The 21077-nt window shown below is 40.5% G+C and overlaps 1 protein-coding gene across 1 annotated transcript in view; it reads right to left on the bottom strand.

The window, feature by feature from the left end:
• Positions 1-7712: 7712 nt before the first annotated feature.
• Positions 7713-21077, bottom strand: part of LOC109413201 (uncharacterized) — a 249762-nt gene continuing 236397 nt past the window's right edge. Inside the window, exon 10 of the mRNA XM_062851485.1 lies at positions 7713-10626. The gene's annotated coding sequence lies outside the window, so the exon portion shown is untranslated. The remainder of the gene's footprint in view (positions 10627-21077) is intronic.

The following is a 21077-nucleotide window of genomic DNA, read 5'->3' as shown; positions in this document are numbered from 1 at the left end:
TGGTCCAATACTCTTGTTTTGCAAAATCATGAAATTTGATATGTCGCAAGCTAGGTTTTAGAACTGGTCAAAAAGTGGTCATTTCACCAAGTTTCCGGAACATCCGGAGAAGTGGCTTGTATATCCGAAATTTCTGGAAACATGGTCCAATACTCTTGTTTTGCAAAATCATGAAGTTTGATATGTCGCAAGCTAGGGTTCAGAACCGGTCAGTAAGTGGCCATTTTCCTGGGGGCACCAGGATCCGGAACATCCGAAGAAATGGCTAGTGTATCCGAAATCTCTAGAAGATGGCCCAATACTCTTGTTTTGTAAAATCATGAAGTTTGATATATCGCAATCTAGGTTTCAGAACCAGACAGTAAATGGCAATTTCCCTGGGGGCACCTGGGTCCGGAACATCCGGAAAAGTTGCCAGTGTATCTGAAATCTCTAGAAATATGGTCCAATACTCTTGTTTTGCAAAATCATGAAGTTTGATATGCCGCAAGCTAGTTTTCGAAGGCAAATAATAGGTTGCACCTATATCTGATAAGGAACCCCAGTACCCCCGGCCATAAATCCGGAACAACGGAAAAATCCGGAACCATAATACCAGTTACATAAACTAGAAGGATTTTGTGATCAACTGTCAAAATTTCATTAACTTTCGTCGAGAAACGGCTTAAAATCAGATTTTTGAAGTTTTGAAATTGGGTGCAAAATGAGGCTCAGGCAATTTTTTCAATGCACCTTTTTTATGCATTGAAAGCATTGCAGAGAGTTTCAGAGGATTTTCGACAGGTTTTGGTGGCGTTACAGGTACGTTTTCGGGGGTTTCCGAGGGTTTCACGTGCGTAACATGGGGTCCAAGTGAGTATTAGAGGGATTCGGAGGCGTTTGTTCAGATGCGTTACATTGGGCCGAGGAGCTTTTAGAGGGATTTTGAGGGCTTTTCAGGAAGTTTCAGAGCATTTTTGGCGGGATTAAGATACGTTACGGAAGCGTAACGAAGGAGTTTTTGGGGTTTTCAGAGCGTCACAGGTGCGTTACATGGGGTTCGAGGGGGTTTAAGCGGTATTTTGGTAGCACTTCAGGATGTTTCGGAGCGTTTTCGGCGGGATCCAGAGGCGTTATAGAAGCGTTACGGAGGAGTTTTACGGAGTTTCTGAGCGTCTCAGGTGCGTTACATGGGGTCCGAGAGGGTTTTAGGGGGATCTTTGGGGCGTTTCAGCAAGTTGCAGAGGATTTTCAGGGACCCCATACAAAAATCCTTTGAAACGCTCCTGAAATGCTATTTGATTTAAAGATGTTTCGGAAACCCACTGTTACGACCCTGACCTGAAATACCTCGGAACGCCCCTGAAATGCTATCATACGCCTCTTAAATCTCTAGGAATGCACTTAATGCTCCTAAAACCCCCTGAAATTCTTTGAAATTACAGTCGGGTCTCGTATTAAACCCTGTCACCCACTTTATGCCCACCGCGTTTTCCAGGATGCCTTCTAACCAATTAAGTTCATTTTTTGTATGTGATGAGTCTAGAATAAGCACTAACTGCTCTAAAAAAACAGCTGGATATGCTAGACAGCTGAGAAATTGCGGTGGGCATTGAGTGGGTGGCAGCGTTTAATAGGAGACTCGACTGTACTCTGAAATGCTGTGATACGCCCCTCAAACCCCTTGTAACGACTTTTAAAGGCTCCTGTGATCCCCTGAATTACCCTTAAAACACCTTGAAACGTCCCTGAAACCCCCCAAATTCTATTGAAATGCCCCTATATTTCCCGAAATCCCATGAAAGCTCCATCAAAACCTGATAGAACGCCCTTAAAAGGCACCCCGAATCCCCTGGAACTACCTCCTGAAACGCCCATGAAGCCCCTTGGATCCCCCGTTTCTGGGCTCTCTGGGAAATTTATGGAAACCCCTTTTGCCCCACTTCAAATGTCCAGGAGCAAGACCTGTTCTCACGAACTAGATTACCTCATTAAAGCCCAAACTTAATTTATGTACAAATTTCTCTCATGTGCATAAATTGAGGTTTTAGTGTTCCACTGACTATGAGTGCAGAATTGTGTAAGTCCTAAACACGAACACGGACAAATTTCTTGTAAAACCCCTGGATTCAGTTTTGACAAATTTTCGAATGGAGTTTCTTACTGCAGCTTAGGGATTCCCTGAAATGCATGTCGAACTTTTTTAAAATCTAGAACTTGTGAGGTTTTTTGGGACTTCTTTGTGGATTTTTAGAAATATTAGAACGAGTTTTTAGGGATTTCAGGGTTCTCGGAAGAGAGCCAATAAAGAAAAACTTGCAGATATGATGTAGCCGATTCGAATAGATATTTCAAGAGGAATTCCCAAAAGTATTGCTAGGGGAAATGAAGAGTATCTTGCCCAATCCTCGAAGTTTTTAACGAAATTCTGGAAGTTTGGGAAACACTCCCTTTTGAGAGAAAGTAATTGAACCTCAGAACTTGAGGGATTTCTTATGAAATTTCAATACGGGATATCTGCAACAGTTCTTTTATGGTGTTCAGAGCAGAAATCCATCTTCTAAGCGTGCCTCCCAGAATTTCATGAGAAATTCTTTCCGGGATTCCTGTAGAAATTCCTGAACGATTTTTTAAAGATATTGCTCCTGTGGCTTCCTCAGAAATATCTCCTGGGGTTCCTTTTATTCCTTGGGGGTAGCCATGGGGGCATGGCCCCCTCCAGAATCACGAGATTCAGGCGAAAAGTATCTTTTAAGCAGTTATGGAGTATAAAAATCAAAATCGATATGGCCATGAGGAACTCTGGTGGATATTTCAGAATCTCGTGAGAACGTTTTCGAAAACATTCTAAGTGAATGCCTGAGGGAATCTCTGGATATATGATAAAATATCTAAACATAGCTCTGGAGAAATTCCAACAATAATTTCGGAAAGACTGCCTGACAAAAACCCCTAGAAGAATTTTTGAATGAATCCCTGAAATAATCTCGTTGAGAAACCCTTGAAGAAATTTTTTGAATGCTTGAGAATTATTTGAAGAATTCTGGTAGTATTCTTGGGGGAAATTACTATAGAAATGTGCAAAGAGTCACCTGAAAGAATACAGGAACAAACTTTCGTAGCAATCCTTGAAAGAATTTCCTAAATTATCACATAAAGAATCTCAGGAGGAATTGCTGAACGAATTTGTGAAGTTCGTGGATTAGTTTGAAGATGATTTTTTTGAAAAATGTCTTGAGAAATTTATAAAGAAAATTCATGGAAAATTCTTGGAGTTCCGGAAATAATCTCTGGAGAAATTAACAAAGACATGCATGGGCAGGAATGCATTTTATAGGGATACTGGAGCATTCTTTGGGGAAATTCTTGCTTGAATCATTCTAGGAAATCCTGCGGGAATATTGATAAATTCTGACAGAATCCCTAATGGAATACCTGGCGGTGTCCCTGGAGATAATCAATAAGAAATTTTTTGAGGAGTACAGGGGAAGAAATGAATTCTAAAAGCATTTTTGGATAATCTTTTAAAAGCACTCGTGCTGATCTCACAGAAGAAATACCTGTAAAAATGTCCCTTCTGAAATAATTATAGAAAAAAAATCGTGAAGTTTACTTTCATGGAGTGGTTTCTCCGTAATGGTTTTTCATTAGGCGTTATATTGAAGTTATTTCTATGGTGTCTGACCATTTGACCGGATGCCGTTTGGCCGAACTATGATAACATTAACTAAGAAGCGAGGGCTAGCTGCGGGTACCATTTTAGCTATCAATATAACCATCAGAAATATTTCCTTTTTAAAGTCATAGACTATTCTTTCTAGTTTCACCATGAAGGGATCAGTTGGCGATGAAACTGCGAACATGTTTATCGAAGATTTTCCCTTCTTTGAATCGTAGGTTGTTCTTTCTTATATTGATCATATAAAGAGTAGTGGCATGATCTTCAAAAGTTTCATCAATAATAGGCAAAGGATTCCTACAGTAACTGTTCCAGATATATCTCCAAAGATTTATACAGAAAAAGTAATAAGGGAACTTACGTACTTCGTTATGGGTGGTTTTTGAAACGTGTTGAACCCAGAGTTAGCCTCAAATCCTTCCCAACCAAGCTTAATCATATGACCAAGTTTCAGGCAATTTGGCCGACAAAAGCCCTCCATGACGAAGAGAACAAACCTGCCGGTAATACCTTAAGTCATCCTGAAGGAGATTTCTTCAGGAAAACCTCCAGTTATTTGTTGAGGAATACTTTAGGCAGGAATTTCTCAGAATTTGTTTTAATGTTATTTCAAGAAAATATGCGCAGATTTTCCCAAGAATGCATCGAGGTATTTGTTTTTCAGACTATCCTCAGGTTCTTATTTAGGAAAACTTTATGTAATATGATATGGCACAATAATGTCCCACATGAAGAATAACGTACCTCTGGAGCCGGCCTTCTCATGTTTGTGCTTAATGCTTATTGGATATAAGTACTCCTGTAACTGGACTGCAACTGTCGGGCATAATCAACCGTTAGGAATAGAACCCAAACTGGTAGAAATTTTCCATGTTTTGGTAAAAATCTTCGTTAATTTAATTCATACCACTATTTAATCCCTTAAGAAATTGTACAATTAGTTCGTCTAAAAGCTCCTCCAGAGATATCTCTGGGAGTTCTTTCTGAAATTCTTGCAGAAAATCCTCCACAGATTTCTTCAACCGTTCTCCAGTACCTTTTTCTAGGATTTCGCCACTGATTTCTTCAGAATTGCTTCTGGAATTTAGTCCAGTAATCCTGCCAGAAAATTTTCAAGAATTTCCAGTGGTATTTCCAAAAGTTCATCCAGAGATTCTTTCCGAAAATCAAGGAATTGCTCTAGTAGTCTTGTTTACGCGTATTTTTTGTGTAATTTTTTCGCCAAATCTGAGAAACTCCTGGAAGAACATGTGAAGGAATCCCAGGAGATTGTTGTTGTGTGAGAGCCATGACACAAACGGAAACACTATTTTGAAAACTCCTCTAGGGACTCTTGCAGGAATTCGTACTGGTATTTGAAAATTTTCCAAAAACTGTTGTAGAAACTCTTGCTGGAATTCCTTCAAGCGTTTTTTCGGGTAGATTACCACATATATCTTCTAGGAATATCATGAGAAACTGTACCACCAATTACTCTTTCACATTTTTTTTCAGAAATTTTTACTAGACAATTTTCAAAAATTCTTCTAGAAGTTCCTCCGGGGTTTTCTCTAGGAACTCTTCCAGGTATTTATCCCAACAATTGGCAATAAATATTTCTTGTGGGATGAATTCCGACCGTTTTTCAGGATTTTTCCGCCTTCAGCAATTTCTTGAGAGATTCTGTTAGAACTCAGGAATTCTCTCAAAAGTTACTTTTTTGAAAATAAAAATCCGTCCAAGACCTTTTTAGGAAATCCCTAGCTGAAATTCCTGAAGAAAAAAGCCTAAAATACTGCAGGCAGTTGCTGAGTCATTCAAGAATTATCCGATTGAATTCCTGAATAAATCGCCAGTCGAACTCCTGCAGAAATCTCTGAAAAAAAAATGAATGTAGCCCTAGAGCGATATTTGAAGGAATCCCAAGAAAATTTCTGAAGAAATTTCAGTAGGAATTTCAGAAGAAATTTTTTTTGGAAATCTTTGCTGAAATTCCTGAAAAAAAAAACATAAAACTGCTGAAAGTATTGAATCACTGGAGATATATATGAAGGTATTTCTCTATTCGAACTCATGTAGAAAATCCTTGAAATATTCTTGAAAGTAACTCTGGAGGAATATCCTCAGAAATCACAGTGAAATTGCGGAAGAAATTTCAGCAGAAACTTTTTTTGGAAATTGTTGCCAAAAATCCGGAATTAATTTATTATGAAATGTTTAGAACTTTTGAAGAAAACCCTCACTGAAATTCCTAGAGAAAATCTTTAAACTACTGAAGTCAATGAATCACTGGAGATATATCTGAAGGAACCTCCAGTCGAATTCCTGTAGAAATACCTGGAAATATTCTTGGAAAAAGCCTTGGAGGAAAATGTTAAGAAATCCCAGAAAAAGTCCTGTTTTAATATTCTTGAGATTCCCAAACAATATTTTGAGAAATTTCTATAAGCAGAAACGTTTTCGACTGCGCCACTAGACGTTGCATGCTAGTTTGTTATCTTTCGAGGCATCAGCGAATAGCACACTGGAAGCATTTATCGTTTCCGAGTCTTTGACGGATAGTCAATAAATGAATACAGTAGATCTACTACCACAGAATGCCAACTAACATACAATTAGTTGCCAATTTGGCCGATAGAGGCGCTACGTCGAAGAGTTTGCTATGTACACTCGACAGTTGAAGCACTCATAAGTTATCATATGCGCTATCTCCAGATCTAGTTTATTTGGAAAAACGCTGTCTTCGGCAAAGTTGTTCAGTTGGTGATTAGCTAATTAGTTTGTGATTTCGTCGCTAGGTGGCGGTGTTGTCAAGTAAAGTTTTAAACTTCTCCAGCTCGTGATCCACAACAAATAGAAAAAAGGTCGTCTTTGGTAAAGTTCTTCAGGAAGCAAAAGCTATCTGGTGATTCAATAACACTAGTTTACAGCATTTTTGAACTCGGTAAGCTGATGATCGTTTTTGGTGTAGAATCATGCCCTGAGTTCGAAAACGCGAAGGAAAAAAATTACAGTAGAGCGGAAAATTTTTCGACTTTCCATACAAGGTTGGTGATTTGAAATCGATTTTTGTTCTATTTTTAAGCAAAGTCGCTCATTTCACACATCTCATTCTCCGTAATCAATGCTCTGATTGAGCTGAATTTTTTACTGTAACTCACCTACATATAATATGTCAAATAAACGTTGAGAAAGAATTTTTAAATTGTTTTTTTTTTTCTTATTGAAAAAAAATACATTTCTTCATATATTTTTGGAAAAATTGCTAAAAATTTAAGGAGATCGTCGTCCCAAAAACTCATCAATATCTTGATTTTCATCAATAGGGCGCAAATCCTGCATTCAGATGATCGAATGGTATTATATTCAGCTTTCAATTTATGGAAAGAGATTAAAAATTGGTTGAACAAAACGCAAGATAATTGAATTTTAGTAAATTCCATATTTTAAAAAGTTGTAAAACTCGATATTGAGCTAAAACTCAAAAACTGTTCTACTTTAAATTTTTTGAATCACGGTTTCGAAATCAGCGCTAAATTATGCTTCAAAAATTTTGGTTGTTGACAGAAGTTCACGACTTTCGTTTTATTTTGTAAACTTGTGTAATTAGTTGGTGATTTTTCTTTTAGGCGGCGCTAGTCGTCAGATTAATTTTAGAACTCCGCTTTTTCGGGATCCAGAGCAGATAGAAAAGTGTCGTCCTCGGCAAAGCTCTTCAGGAAGTCAATACCAATCTGACGATTCAAAAATTAGTTAGTGCTTTCGCTACTAGGTGGCTCTAGTCGTCAAGTGAAGTTTTAAACCAATATTTGTCGGGTTCCAAAGCTGATAGAAAGGTGTCGTCTTTGGCAAAATTCTTCAGGAAGTCAAAAGCAACGTGGTGAGTCAACAATTAGTCAATGATTTCTCCGCTACGTGGCGCTAGCTTACAAGTAAATTTTTAAACTTTCTATCTCGGTATCCAAAGCAGACACAATCACTTCAATATGGCGCCTCTAACGGACAAATTTCCAACTAATTAGATGTTAGTTTGCATTACAAGCGAAACGTTCTTCCGTGTCTTGTCAACGGAAAGCTGCCGAAAAATGAACATCCATTCTACACACATTGATTAACCCTATGTTAACACCAAACAGAAAACATTCACTGGATCTCCACTGTTTCTATTGGTCTCAGACACTCACAGTTTTCACTCGATTCATCATCATCCCACTCAGACTGACACCCAATCCAATGTGTACGTGTGAGATCCCTTTCGCAGCCAATTATATTATCCACCTAACATGTAGCCCATGTATTGCTTACTAAATGATATGTGTGTGCAACGTGGTGCAGTAATTATCGCGTTTTTTTGTTTATCTTTGTGCTATACACTAAATTCAACAATGATTTATGATTTTCTGTCTCGCTTGTTTTCAAAAAACAGTAGTGTACATTCGTTTGCTTTGGAAGATTCGGTTTACGTTCAGTGCTGAGTGCAGTTTTGTTGTGCATTGAGTTGTTGTTTGTTGTGTGGTTGCGTTGCTACGCAACCGGAACAATATAGAGTGAAACCAAAGGTTTTGACGCTTCATTCGGTCACATGCATGCAATTTTTCCCCCGATAAAACTGGCAACGCTGGAAACCGTCACCAATGCTCGCCACGTGAGTTAGTGTTTGTGTATTTTGTTTGACTTTGATTTCAATATAACCTAACTTTTTCTCGTTCATTCGTTTATCTAATATCTAGAGTTCATTTTTTTTGTTCTCATCAGTAGTTTTTTTGTTTGTTTTTTTTGTTCGTTTCAAATATATCATTCACGTATAGATATGAAACATTGAGATTCGCACGATCTGTAGCGTTTGGCGCACCGTACTCTTCTCCTTCGTTTCGCATTCTGTTTCGGTACGGTGTGCGTGACTGTGTAAGTGAGAGAAGAGTTTACTGGAGAATGTTCCTTTGTGTTTGTTTGTATTTACAGAAGAACAGAGTACTGGTCTAAAACAGCCATGGCTTGCTGGGATTCTGCTTCGCTTTTGATGGTTTTGTGTCAAATTTTGCGTTCGTCGCGATAAAACTTTGTTATTTGTTGCGCTGCTTGCAGTATTGGTAGTTTATGATTTGTTGAACGACATTTAAAGCTTTTTTTTATTTTATCATATCAAGTTTTCTAGGTTTCTGATTTGTTTAGTTTTTGTTTGTCTCTGTTGTTGTCTGCGCTTGTTTCTTCTATTACTTTTCCAACGTCATAAGACTAACTGTACTGTTTTATTATGTTATGTTTTTGCACATCTCTTGATTTATTTTTCTGTAATCGTGAAACACTGAAAACTTTCCTGTTTTGTTTGCTTTAATTTATCTGTCGGCGGTACTAGAATGATTTTCGTTTGTTCCGTAAAGTTGCGCTTGATTTATTTACTGTTCTGGTAGCGATTAGGAGTGACTGTAATTGACTAGGTTAGAAAAGAAATCTTCCCCTCTAGCGGTATGTCATGTGCTTAGCATCTCTCCGTAGTAGTTAAGTTGCTCCTTCCAAATTGCTGCGAAACATTTTTGGAGTCTAGTCACACCCGGAGCCGCCTTCCATGACTTCTCAGGAAGCACGCTTAGCCCATTAAATTCTATTTGGCCTAACAATCTATCTTACATGGACGCTCTCACACGTTCCGGCCGAGACCCAAACGTAAAAAAAAGCACAAACAGATAAAAGCTTCTTCTGGTTCATCACGTTCGCTAAAATTAAATTCCACTCTGCCGTCGCCGCTTGATTCGACGTAAATTCAGACAAACATAAAACGGTAATTTTTGCAAAGTGCCTTCATTCCGGGAATTTCCCCGGCCTAAATGGACGAGCGCAGGCGTGTGAAATATCACATTCCATCCGAAAGGTAAACGAGACCATAGCTTCATACAGTCACAGTAGGCATGGCTAGCCAGAAGCTTATACAAGGAAAATTGACAATGCCTACTTTGACATTTTAACGATCAATAAAGACAACTTCAAGGACAGAATGAAAACATCAGTTAGTTATTTCTCGAACACTTAATCTAACGAGTCAACTTGTCCTAAATCCAACAAACAATGCATTCCAATACATCCTTTCCCATCCATCGTAAGCGTAATATTTTTCATTTCAACCACTGTACATGTTTTTCACGATCTATAATGAAGAAACAGTTAGTTGTCCCCTAGTTTTTCAGCATTTCTCTGAACATTTTGACATTTTGTAAACATTTGATCAAAATAATCCTTTAAAAAAAAACAAAATACGGACTTCTTCCGAAAAACACCAGAACGCAAACCTGTCCTACATCCATCGCAAGGTTCGTTTTTTTGGCTTTGACATTGACACACACGTACACACGAAGTTTCATGCGCCATATTTGTTTTCACCGACTTACTTAGACGTCCGCCAACCTACTACACTGTTACTACGGTTACGGACTGAGAATGTAAACACTGTTCTCTGATTTTCTGCTTGGGTAAATTGTGTTTTCCGTGTTTCTATTTTGACAGATGCTATGTTTCGTTTAGTTTGCTCGTTAGTAGTACCGTTTCACAATCCTTCGTTATGACTTGATTGTTTGCATTTTTTGTAGAATTTATCAGTGTGAGTGCAGCGTGCCACAGTTTCACAAGGAGGGGTGTGTGTGTGTCAACGACGGTTCACATAGCACAATGACATAAAGATATTCGTTTGTTTGTTTCCTTTTTTCATTTGTTTTCGAAGAAGTGAAAAATTAGTCTTGAGGTAAGAAAAAATCGCCGTTTTGAGTTTGCAGCAGCTTAACCTGTGTGGTCGATTGATTACGACCTTTAGGTAGGCCGAGTCCAAGATTTTCTTCTTTTTTTGTCTCACACATACCTAGGTTTGTGTCACTTAAAATTACTTACATTCTCTCACACGTAACGAATTTGGCTCTGTACAAATGTGTAGATGCGAAGGTGTGCTCTCTTACTCTCTCTTTCTCTGATGGCGGGGTTCCGAGGAGATGCTGCCGGTTGATCTGGAACGATAAAGAGAAAAAGATATGAGATGAAAATGTATATAACTGGCAGCAATGTACTGCAAGAGAAGTGCGTCCAGTTTGTCTGGAAATGTATCTGTAATCTTTAATCGGAATTTCTTATAATTATTTTAAAGAATTTCTTTCGGAATTCTAAAGAATTTCTTTCAGAAATTCTAAGAAATTTTTTTCTTAGAAAATTCTTTTAGGAATTCTAAGAAAGCAATTTCATGAAGCCTGTGGTAATTCCTTCAAAAGTTCTGGGAAATTCCTTTCAGGTATTCTGGAGAATTCCTTCCTGAAATCCTGGAAGGCATTCTTCCGAATTCCTGGAAGGATTTTTCCAGAATTCCTGGAGAATTTCTTCCACTAATTCTGGTTTACTTCTTCCAGGAATTCTTGAAATTATCTATCAGGAATTCTGGGGAATTCCTATTAGGAATTCTGGGGAATTCCTTTCAGAAATTCTGGGGAATTCCTTTCAGGAATTCTGGGGAATTCCTTTCAGGAATTCTGGGGAATTCCTTTCAGGAATTTTGGGGAATCCTTCCAGGAATTCTGAGGAATTCCTTCCAGAAATTCTGGGGAATTCCTTCCAGGAATTTTGGGGAATCCTTCCAGGAATTCTGGGGAATTCCTTCCAGGAATTCTGGGGAATTCCTTTCAGGAATCCTGCGGAAGTCCTTCCAGGAATTCTGGGGAATTCCTTCCAGGAATTCTGCGAAATTCCTTCCAGGAATTCTGGGGAATTCCTTCCAGGAATTGTGGGGAATTCCTTCCAGGAATTGTGGGGAATTCCTTTCAGGAATTGTGGGGAATTCCTTCCAGGAATTCTGCGAAATTCCTTCCAGGAATTCAGGGGAATTCCTTTCAGGAATTTTGGGGAATCCTTCCAGGAATTGTGGGGAATTCCTTCCAGGAATTGTGGGGAATTCCTTCCAGGAATTGTGGGGAATTCCTCTCAGGAATTGTGGGGAATTCCTTCCAGGAATTCTGGGGAATTCCTTCCAGGAATTCTGGGGAATTCCTTCCAGGAATTCTGGGGAATTCCTTCCAGGAATTCAGGGGAATTCCTTTCAGGAATTTTGGGGAATCCTTCCAGGAATTTTGGGGAATCCTTCCAGGAATTTTGGGGAATTCCTTTCAGGAATTGTGGGGAATTCCTTCCAGGAATTCTGGGGAATTCCTTTCAGGAATTTTGGGGAATCCTTCCAGGAATTCTGAGAAATTCCTTCCAGGAATTCTGGGGAATTCCTTCCAGGAATTCTGGGGAATTCCTTCCAGGAATTCTGGGGAATTCCTTCCAGGAATTCTGGGGAATTCCTTCCAGGAATTCTGGGGAATTCCTTCCAGGAATTCTGGGGAATTCCTTCCAGGAATTCTGGGGAATTCCTTCCAGGAATTCTGGGGAATTCCTTCCAGGAATTCTGGGGAATTCCTTCCAGGAATTTTGGGGAATCCTTCCAGGAATTCTGGGGAATTCCTTCCAGGAATTCTGGGGAATTCCTTTCAGGAATTCTGCGGAATTCCTTTCAGGAATTCTGCGGAAGTCCTTCCAGGAATTCTGGGGAATTCCTTCCAGGAATTCTGCGAAATTCCTTCCAGGAATTCTGGGGAATTCCTTCCAGGAATTGTGGGGAATTCCTTCCAGGAATTGTGGGGAATTCCTTTCAGGAATTGTGGGGAATTCCTTCCAGGAATTCTGGGGAATTCCTTCCAGGAATTCTGGGGAATTCCTTCCAGGAATTCAGGGGAATTCCTTCCAGGAATTCAGGGGAATTCCTTTCAGGAATTTTGGGGAATCCTTCCAGGAATTTTGGGGAAACCTTCCAGGAATTCTGAGGAATTCCTTCCAGGAATTCTGAGGAATTCCTTCCAGGAATTCTGAGGAATTCCTTCCAGGAATTCTGAGGAATTCCTTCCAGGAATTCTGAGGAATTCCTTCCAGGAATTCTGAGGAATTCCTTCCAGGAATTCTGAGGAATTCCTTCCAGGAATTCTGAGGAATTCCTTCCAGGAATTCTGAGGAATTCCTTCCAGGAATTCTGAGGAATTCCTTCCAGGAATTCTGAGGAATTCCTTCCAGGAATTCTGAGTAATTCCTTCCAGGAATTCTGAGGAATTCCTTCCGAGAATTCTGAGGAATTCCTTCCAGGAATTCTGAGGAATTCCTTCCAGGAATTCTGTGGAATTCCTTCCAGGAATTCTGTGGAATTCCTTCCAGGAATTCTGTGGAATTCCTTCCAGGAATTCTGTGGAATTCCTTCCAGGAATTCTGTGGAATTCCTTCCAGGAATTCTGTGGAATTCCTTCCAGGAATTCTGTGGAATTCCTTCCAGGAATTCTGTGGAATTCCTTCCAGGAATTCTGTGGAATTCCTTTCAGCTTTCAGGAATTCTGTGGAATTCCTTCAGGAATTCTGAGGAATTCCTTCCAGGAATTCTGAGGAATTCCTTCCAGGAATTCTGAGGAATTCCTTCCAGGAATTCTGAGGAATTCCTTCCAGGAATTCTGAGGAATTCCTTCCAGGAATTCTGAGGAATTCCTTCCAGGAATTCTGAGGAATTCCTTCCAGGAATTCTGAGGAATTCCTTCCAGGAATTCTGAGGAATTCCTTCCAGGAATTCTGAGGAATTCCTTCCAGGAATTCTGAGGAATTCCTTCCAGGAATTCTGAGGAATTCCTTCCAGGAATTCTGAGGAATTCCTTCCTGGAATTCTGAGGAATTCCTTCCAGGAATTCTGAGGAATTCCTTCCAGGAATTCTGAGGAATTCCTTCCAGGAATTCTGAGGAATTCCTTCCAGGAATTCTGAGGAATTCCTTCCAGGAATTCTGAGGAATTCCTTCCAGGAATTCTGAGGAATTCCTTCCAGGAATTCTGAGGAATTCCTTCCAGGAATTCTGAGGAATTCCTTCCAGGAATTCTGAGGAATTCCTTCCAGGAATTCTGAGGAATTCCTTCCAGGAATTCTGAGGAATTCCTTCCAGGAATTCAATGGAATTCCTTCCAGGAATTCAAAGGAATTCCTTCCAGGAATTCAAAGGAATTCCTTCCAGGAATTCTGAGGAATTCCTTCCAGGAATTCTGAGGAATTCCTTCCAGGAATTCTGAGGAATTCCTTTCTGGAATTCTGAGGAATTCCTTCCTGGAATTCTGAGGAATTCCTTCCTGGAATTCTGAGGAATTCCTTCCAGGAATTCTGAGGAATTCCTTCCAGGAATTCAAAGGAATTCCTTCCAGGAATTCTGAGGATTTCCTTCCAGAAATTCTGAGGAGTTCCTTCCAGAAATTCTGAGGAATTCCTTCCAGAAATTCTGAGGAATTCCTTCCAGGAATTCTGAGGAATTCCTTCCAGAAATTCTGAAGAATTCCTTCCAGGAATTCTGAGGAATTCTTTCCAGCAATTCTGAGGAATTCCTTCCAGGAATTCTGAGGAATTTTTTCCAGGAATTCGGGGGAATTCCTTCCAGGAATTCTGTGGAATTCCTTCCAGGAATTCTGTGGAATTCCTTCCAGGAATTCTGTGGAATTCCTTCCAGGAATTCTGTGGAATTCCTTTCAGGAATTCTGTGGAATTCCTTCCAGGAATTCTGTGGAATTCTGTGGAATTCGTTCCAGGAACTCTGTGGAATTCCTTCCAGGAATTCTGTGGAATTCCTTCCAGGAATTCTGTGGAATTCCTTCCAGGAATTCTGTGGAATTCCTTCCAGGAATTCTGTGGAATTACTTCCAGGAATTCTGTGGAATTCCTTCCAGGAATTCTGTGGAATTCCTTCCAGGAATTCTGTGGAATTCCTTCCAGGAATTCTGTGGAATTCCTTCCAGGAATTCTGTGGAATTCCTTCCAGGAATTCTGTGGAATTCCTTCCAGGAATTCTGTGGAATTCCTTCCAGGAATTCTGTGGAATTCCTTCCAGGAATTCTGTGGAATTCCTTCCAGGAATTCTGTGGAATTCCTTCCAAGAATTCTGTGGATATCCTTCCAAGAATTCTGTGGATATCCTTCCAAGAATTCTGTGGAATTCCTTCCAAGAATTCTGTGGATATCCTTCCAAGAATTCTGTGGAATTCCTTTCAAGAATTCTGTGGAATTCCTGCCAGGAATTCTGTGGAATTTCTGCCAGGAATTCTGTGGAATTCCTTCCAGGAATTCTGTGGAATTCCTTCCAGGAACTCTGTGGAATTCCTTCCAGGAATTCTGTGGAATTCCTTCCAGGAATTCTGTGGAATTCCTTCCAGGAATTCTGTGGAATTCCTTCCAGGAATTCTGAGGAATTCCTTCCAGGAATTCTGAGGAATTCCTTCCAGGAATTCTGAGGAATTCCTTCCAGGAATTCTGAGGAATTCCTTCCAGGAATTCTGAGGAATTCCTTCCAGGAATTCTGAGGAATTCCTTCCAGGAATTCTGAGGAATTCCTTCCAGGAATTCTGAGGAATTCCTTCCAGGAATTCTGAGGAATTCCTTCCAGGAATTCTGAGGAATTCCTTCCAGGAATTCTGAGGAATTCCTTCCAGGAATTCTGAGGAATTCCTTCCAGGAATTCTGAGGAATTCCTTCCAGGAATTCTGAGGAATTCCTTCCAGGAATTCTGAGGAATTCCTTCCAGGAATTCTGAGGAATTCCTTCCAGGAATTCTGAGGAATTCCTTCCAGGAATTCTGAGGAATTCCTTCCAGGAATTCTGAGTAATTCCTTCCAGGAATTCTGAGTAATTCCTTCCAGGAATTCTGAGGAATTCCTTCCGAGAATTCTGAGGAATTCCTTCCAGGAATTCTGAGGAATTCCTTCCAGGAATTCTGTGGAATTCCTTCCAGGAATTCTGTGGAATTCCTTCCAGGAATTCTGTGGAATTCCTTCCAGGAATTCTGTGGAATTCCTTCCAGGAATTCTGTGGAATTCCTTCCAGGAATTCTGTGGAATTCCTTCCAGGAATTCTGTGGAATTCCTTCCAGGAATTCTGTGGAATTCCTTTCAGCTTTCAGGAATTCTGTGGAAATCCTTCAGGAATTCTGAGGAATTCCTTCCAGGAATTCTGAGGAATTCCTTCCAGGAATTCTGAGGAATTCCTTCCAGGAATTCTGAGGAATTCCTTCCAGGAATTCTGAGGAATTCCTTCCAGGAATTCTGAGGAATTCCTTCCAGGAATTCTGAGGAATTCCTTCCAGGAATTCTGAGGAATTCCTTCCAGGAATTCTGAGGAATTCCTTCCAGGAATTCTGAGGAATTCCTTCCTGGAATTCTGAGGAATTCCTTCCAGGAATTCTGAGGAATTCCTTCCAGGAATTCTGAGGAATTCCTTCCAGGAATTCTGAGGAATTCCTTCCAGGAATTCTGAGGAATTCCTTCCAGGAATTCTGAGGAATTCCTTCCAGGAATTCTGAGGAATTCCTTCCAGAAATTCTGAGGAATTCCTTCCAGGAATTCTGAGGAATTCCTTCCAGGAATTCAATGGAATTCCTTCCAGGAATTCAAAGGAATTCCTTCCAGGAATTCAAAGGAATTCCTTCCAGGAATTCTGAGGAATTCCTTCCAGGAATTCTGAGGAATTCCTTCCAGGAATTCTGAGGAATTCCTTCCAGGAATTCTGAGGAATTCCTTCCAGGAATTCTGAGGAATTCCTTTCTGGAATTCTGAGGAATTCCTTCCTGGAATTCTGAGGAATTCCTTCCTGGAATTCTGAGGAATTCCTTCCAGGAATTCTGAGGAATTCCTTCCAGGAATTCTGAGGAATTCCTTCCAGGAATTCAATGGAATTCCTTCCAGGAATTCAAAGGAATTCCTTCCAGGAATTCTGAGGATTTCCTTCCAGAAATTCTGAGGAGTTCCTTCCAGAAATTCTGAGGAATTCCTTCCAGAAATTCTGAGGAATTCCTTCCAGGAATTCTGAGGAATTCCTTCCAGAAATTCTGAAGAATTCCTTCCAGGAATTCTGAGGAATTCTTTCCAGCAATTCTGAGGAATTCCTTCCAGGAATTCTGAGGAATTTTTTCCAGGAATACGGGGGAATTCCTTCCAGGAATTCTGTGGAATTCCTTCCAGGAATTCTGTGGAATTCCTTCCAGGAATTCTGTGGAATTCCTTCCAGGAATTCTGTGGAATTCCTTCCAGGAATTCTGTGGAATTCCTTTCAGGAATTCTGTGGAATTCCTTCCAGGAATTCTGTGGAATTCTGTGGAATTCCTTCCAGGAACTCTGTGGAATTCCTTCCAGGAATTCTGTGGAATTCCTTCCAGGAATTCTGTGGAATTCCTTCCAGGAATTCTGTGGAATTCCTTCCAGGAATTCTGTGGAATTCCTTCCAGGAATTCTGTGGAATTCCTTCCAGGAATTCTGTGGAATTCCTTCCAGGAATTCTGTGGAATTCCTTCCAGGAATTCTGTGGAATTCCTTCCAGGAATTCTGTGGAATTCCTTCCAGGAATTCTGTGGAATTACTTCCAGGAATTCTGTGGAATTACTTCCAGGAATTCTGTGGAATTCCTTCCAGGAATTCTGTGGAATTCCTTCCAGGAATTCTGTGGAATTCCTTCCAGGAATTCTGTGGAATTCCTTCCAGGAATTCTGTGGAATTCCTTCCAGGAATTCTGTGGAATTACTTCCAAGAATTCTGTGGATATCCTTCCAAGAATTCTGTGGATATCCTTCCAAGAATTCTGTGGAATTCCTTTCAAGAATTCTGTGGATATCCTTCCAAGAATTCTGTGGAATTCCTTTCAAGAATTCTGTGGAATTCCTGCCAGGAATTCTGTGGAATTTCTGCCAGGAATTCTGTGGAATTCCTTCCAGGAATTCTGTGGAATTCCTTCCAGGAACTCTGTGGAATTCCTTCCAGGAATTCTGTGGAATTCCTTCCAGGAATTCTGTGGAATTCCTTCCAGGAATTCTGAGGAATTCCTTCCAGGAATTCTGAGGAATTCCTTCCAGGAATTCTGAGGAATTCCTTCCAGGAATTCTGAGGAATTCCTTCCAGGAATTCTGAGGAATTCCTTCCAGGAATTCTGAGGAATTCCTTCCTGGAATTCTGTGGAATTCCTTCCAGGAATTCTGAGGAATTCCTTCCAGGAATTCTGAGGAATTCCTTCCAGGAATTCTGAGGAATTCCTTCCAGGAATTCTGAGGAATTCCTTCCAGGAATTCTGAGGAATTCCTTCCAGGAATTCTGAGGAATTCCTTCCAGGAATTCTGAGGAATTCCTTCCAGGAATTCTGAGGAATTCCTTCCAGGAATTCTGAGGAATTCCTTCCAGGAATTCTGAGGAATTCCTTCCTGGAATTCTGAGGAATTCCTTCCTGGAATTCTGAGGAATTCCTTCCTGGAATTCTGAGGAATTCCTTCCAGGAATTCTGAGGAATTCCTTCCAGGAATTCAATGGAATTCCTTCCAGGAATTCAAAGGAATTCCTTCCAGGAATTCTGAGGATTTCCTTCCAGAAATTCTGAGGAGTTCCTTCCAGAAATTCTGAGGAATTCCTTCCAGAAATTCTGAGGAATTCCTTCCAGGAATTCTGAGGAATTCCTTCCAGAAATTCTGAAGAATTCCTTCCAGGAATTCTGAGGAATTCTTTCCAGCAATTCTGAGGAATTCCTTCCAGGAATTCTGAGGAATTTTTTCCAGGAATTCGGGGGAATTCCTTCCAGGAATTCTGTGGAATTCCTTCCAGGAATTCTGTGGAATTCCTTCCAGGAATTCTGTGGAATTCTGTGGAATTCCTTCCAGGAATTCTGTGGAATTCCTTCCAGGAACTCTGTGGAATTCCTTCCAGGAATTCTGTGGAATTCCTTCCAGGAACTCTGTGGAATTCCTTCCAGGAATTCTGTGGAATTCCTTCCAGGAATTCTGTGGAATTCCTTCCAGGAATTCTGTGGAATTCCTTCCAGGAATTCTGTGGAATTCCTTCCAGGAATTCTGTGGAATTCCTTCCAGGAATTCTGTGGAATTCCTTCCAGGAATTCTGTGGAATTCCTTCCAGGAATTCTGTGGAATTCCTTCCAGGAATTCTGTGGAATTCCTTCCAGGAATTCTGTGGAATTCCTTCCAGGAATTCTGTGGAATTCCTTCCAGGAATTCTGTGGAATTCCTTCCAGGAATTCTGTAGAATTCCTTCCAGGAATTCTGCGGAATTACTTCCAGGAATTCTGTGGAATTCCTTCCAGGAATTCTGTGGAATTCCTTCCAGGAATTCTGTGGAATTCCTTCCAGGAATTCTGTGGAATTCCTTCCAGGAATTCTGTGGAATTCCTTCCAGGAATTCTGTGGAATTCCTTCCAGGAATTCTGTGGAATTCCTTCCAAGAATTCTGTGGATATCCTTCCAAGAATTCTGTGGATATCCTTCCAAGAATTCTGTGGAATTCCTTCCAAGAATTCTGTGGATATCCTTCCAAGAATTCTGTGGAATTCCTTTCAAGAATTCTGTGGAATTCCTGCCAGGAATTCTGTGGAATTTCTGCCAGGAATTCTGTGGAATTCCTTCCAGGAATTCTGTGGAATTCCTTCCAGGAATTCTGTGGAATTCCTTCCAGGAATTCTGTGGAATTCCTTCCAGGAATTCTGTGGAATTCCTTCCAAGAATTCTGTGGAATTCCTTCCAAGAATTCTGTGGAATTCCTTCCAAGAATTCTGTGGATATCCTTCCAAGAATTCTGTGGAATTCCTTCCAAGAATTCTGTGGATATCCTTCCAAGAATTCTGTGGAATTCCTTTCAAGAATTCTGTGGAATTCCTGCCAGGACTTCTGTGGAATTTCTGCCAGGAATTCTGTGGAATTTCTGCCAGGAATTCTGTGGAATTCCTGCCAGGAATTCTGTGGGGAATTCCTTCCAAGAATTGTGGAGTGTTCCTTCCAGGAATTGTGGAGAGTTTGTTCCCGAAAAAAATATTTCATCTCCATTCCACTTCATCCAATCACAGTTCATGACCTTAACCCGGAATGCGCGCACCGCACGTGGATTCTGCAAGCGGAAATCTTGCCCATTCCGGGATTGAGAAGTTTTCCGACTCGCGCGTCCGACAGACAAATGGAGCACATTAATTAAAACCGCGTGTGCTGGAACCACCTCATCCATTTTGGGTAAGATTCTCCGGCAGGCAGAATCTTGTTCATACACTTCGTACGATGCGGCGTTGTTGTTGTTCGCCTGCAGTGTCAGATTCAGAACCACAATCCAGTGGGGCGAAAATCCAAGTAGGCCATGTTCACGCCAGCATACACGGAAAGCCATAAAGGCACGTGCGTGGATTTGGATCTGACTGACGTTTCGCCTACTGCGTTGTTGTGTTTGTTCGTTATTTATTATGAGGGTTTTCCATCCACCAGCCCCCGTCCAGTCAGTGGAGCAAGGGAGCAGTTAGTTAGGGTGGCGAATTTAATTATACCGATGATGATGATGAAAGGCAGTGGCATTTGTCTGGCCCAACAGTGATACGGAGGAAGGAACTGTCAGCTGGTGATCTGTGTTTGAGGCTGATGGGCTGAATGTGTGCTTGAGAGAGTGGCGGAAGCTGATTTCATTTGCAAGGGTTAATGAAACAGGGAAGTTTAATTTGTTATAATTTTTATTTAATTTCCTAGCTTGATATGCAGAGGAAATAAAGTTGCTTTGTGATAGAAAGGAATTAAAACTTTTGATTATAATATAAGTACTGTTTAAATGACCTAACGGGCTCTCAAGAGTACACTTTTGATAATTTTCTTAATAGTGTTACATAATTTGAACAAATTTTCTCACCCGAAGAAGGTTTTCAAAAAGAAATCACAGTAAGCCAAACACTTGGCTACACGTGCATCCACTTTTCAAATCGAAATCGAAGCAACCACCCGATAAATCTTGATTTGTGTACCGTAACCCCTGGCAACGGCCGTCTTTATCATTTGTCCCGTCGCACTGCCAATTTTCCTAATGGTTTTGAGGATTTCGATTGTGGACTGGTCGGTTCGGTCGGACCGGGAAGTCCATCACGACAAATTTGATTCCGCACCGGTTTTCGATTATCCCGAATCGGAATCGAAATCGATTTTGAATCACCGCGACGGTGGTACCCGTCGATGCTAATCATTTTTCATCTTGCCGAATTCGACAGACAGTTACTTTTGGCGAAATGGAGAGAAATAAAAATGATCCAAACGACACGCAGAGTCTGTCTCGTGTCGAAATTCAAAACTGTCAAACCCTTGTGCAGGGGTTCTCAGTCGTCTTTTTAAGCCTCGCCTTTTCAACAGAATAAAAACAATCCTTTGTTCGTTATTGTTGATTGATTTTAAGCAAAGGTATAGTGAGCTCATTCCAAGTAATATTTATTCATTTTTTTTATTTTTTTAGTAAAAAACAAATGTATTGATTTCAGTTATTGAAAAAACTTGCAAAAGCTTTCCCCACTATTGGAATGTGAAAACCCCTGTCATACACCATCTTACACCATCTCAGTAGCCAATTCAGCGGAGGAATACCTTT

The sequence above is a fragment of the Aedes albopictus genome, chromosome 1 (assembly GCF_035046485.1).
Source record: "Aedes albopictus strain Foshan chromosome 1, AalbF5, whole genome shotgun sequence".
In the NCBI taxonomy this organism is placed as follows: Eukaryota; Metazoa; Arthropoda; class Insecta; order Diptera; family Culicidae; genus Aedes; species Aedes albopictus.
Note: the sequence above shows the minus strand (reverse complement) of the source record. Positions and strands in the feature narration are given on the sequence as shown.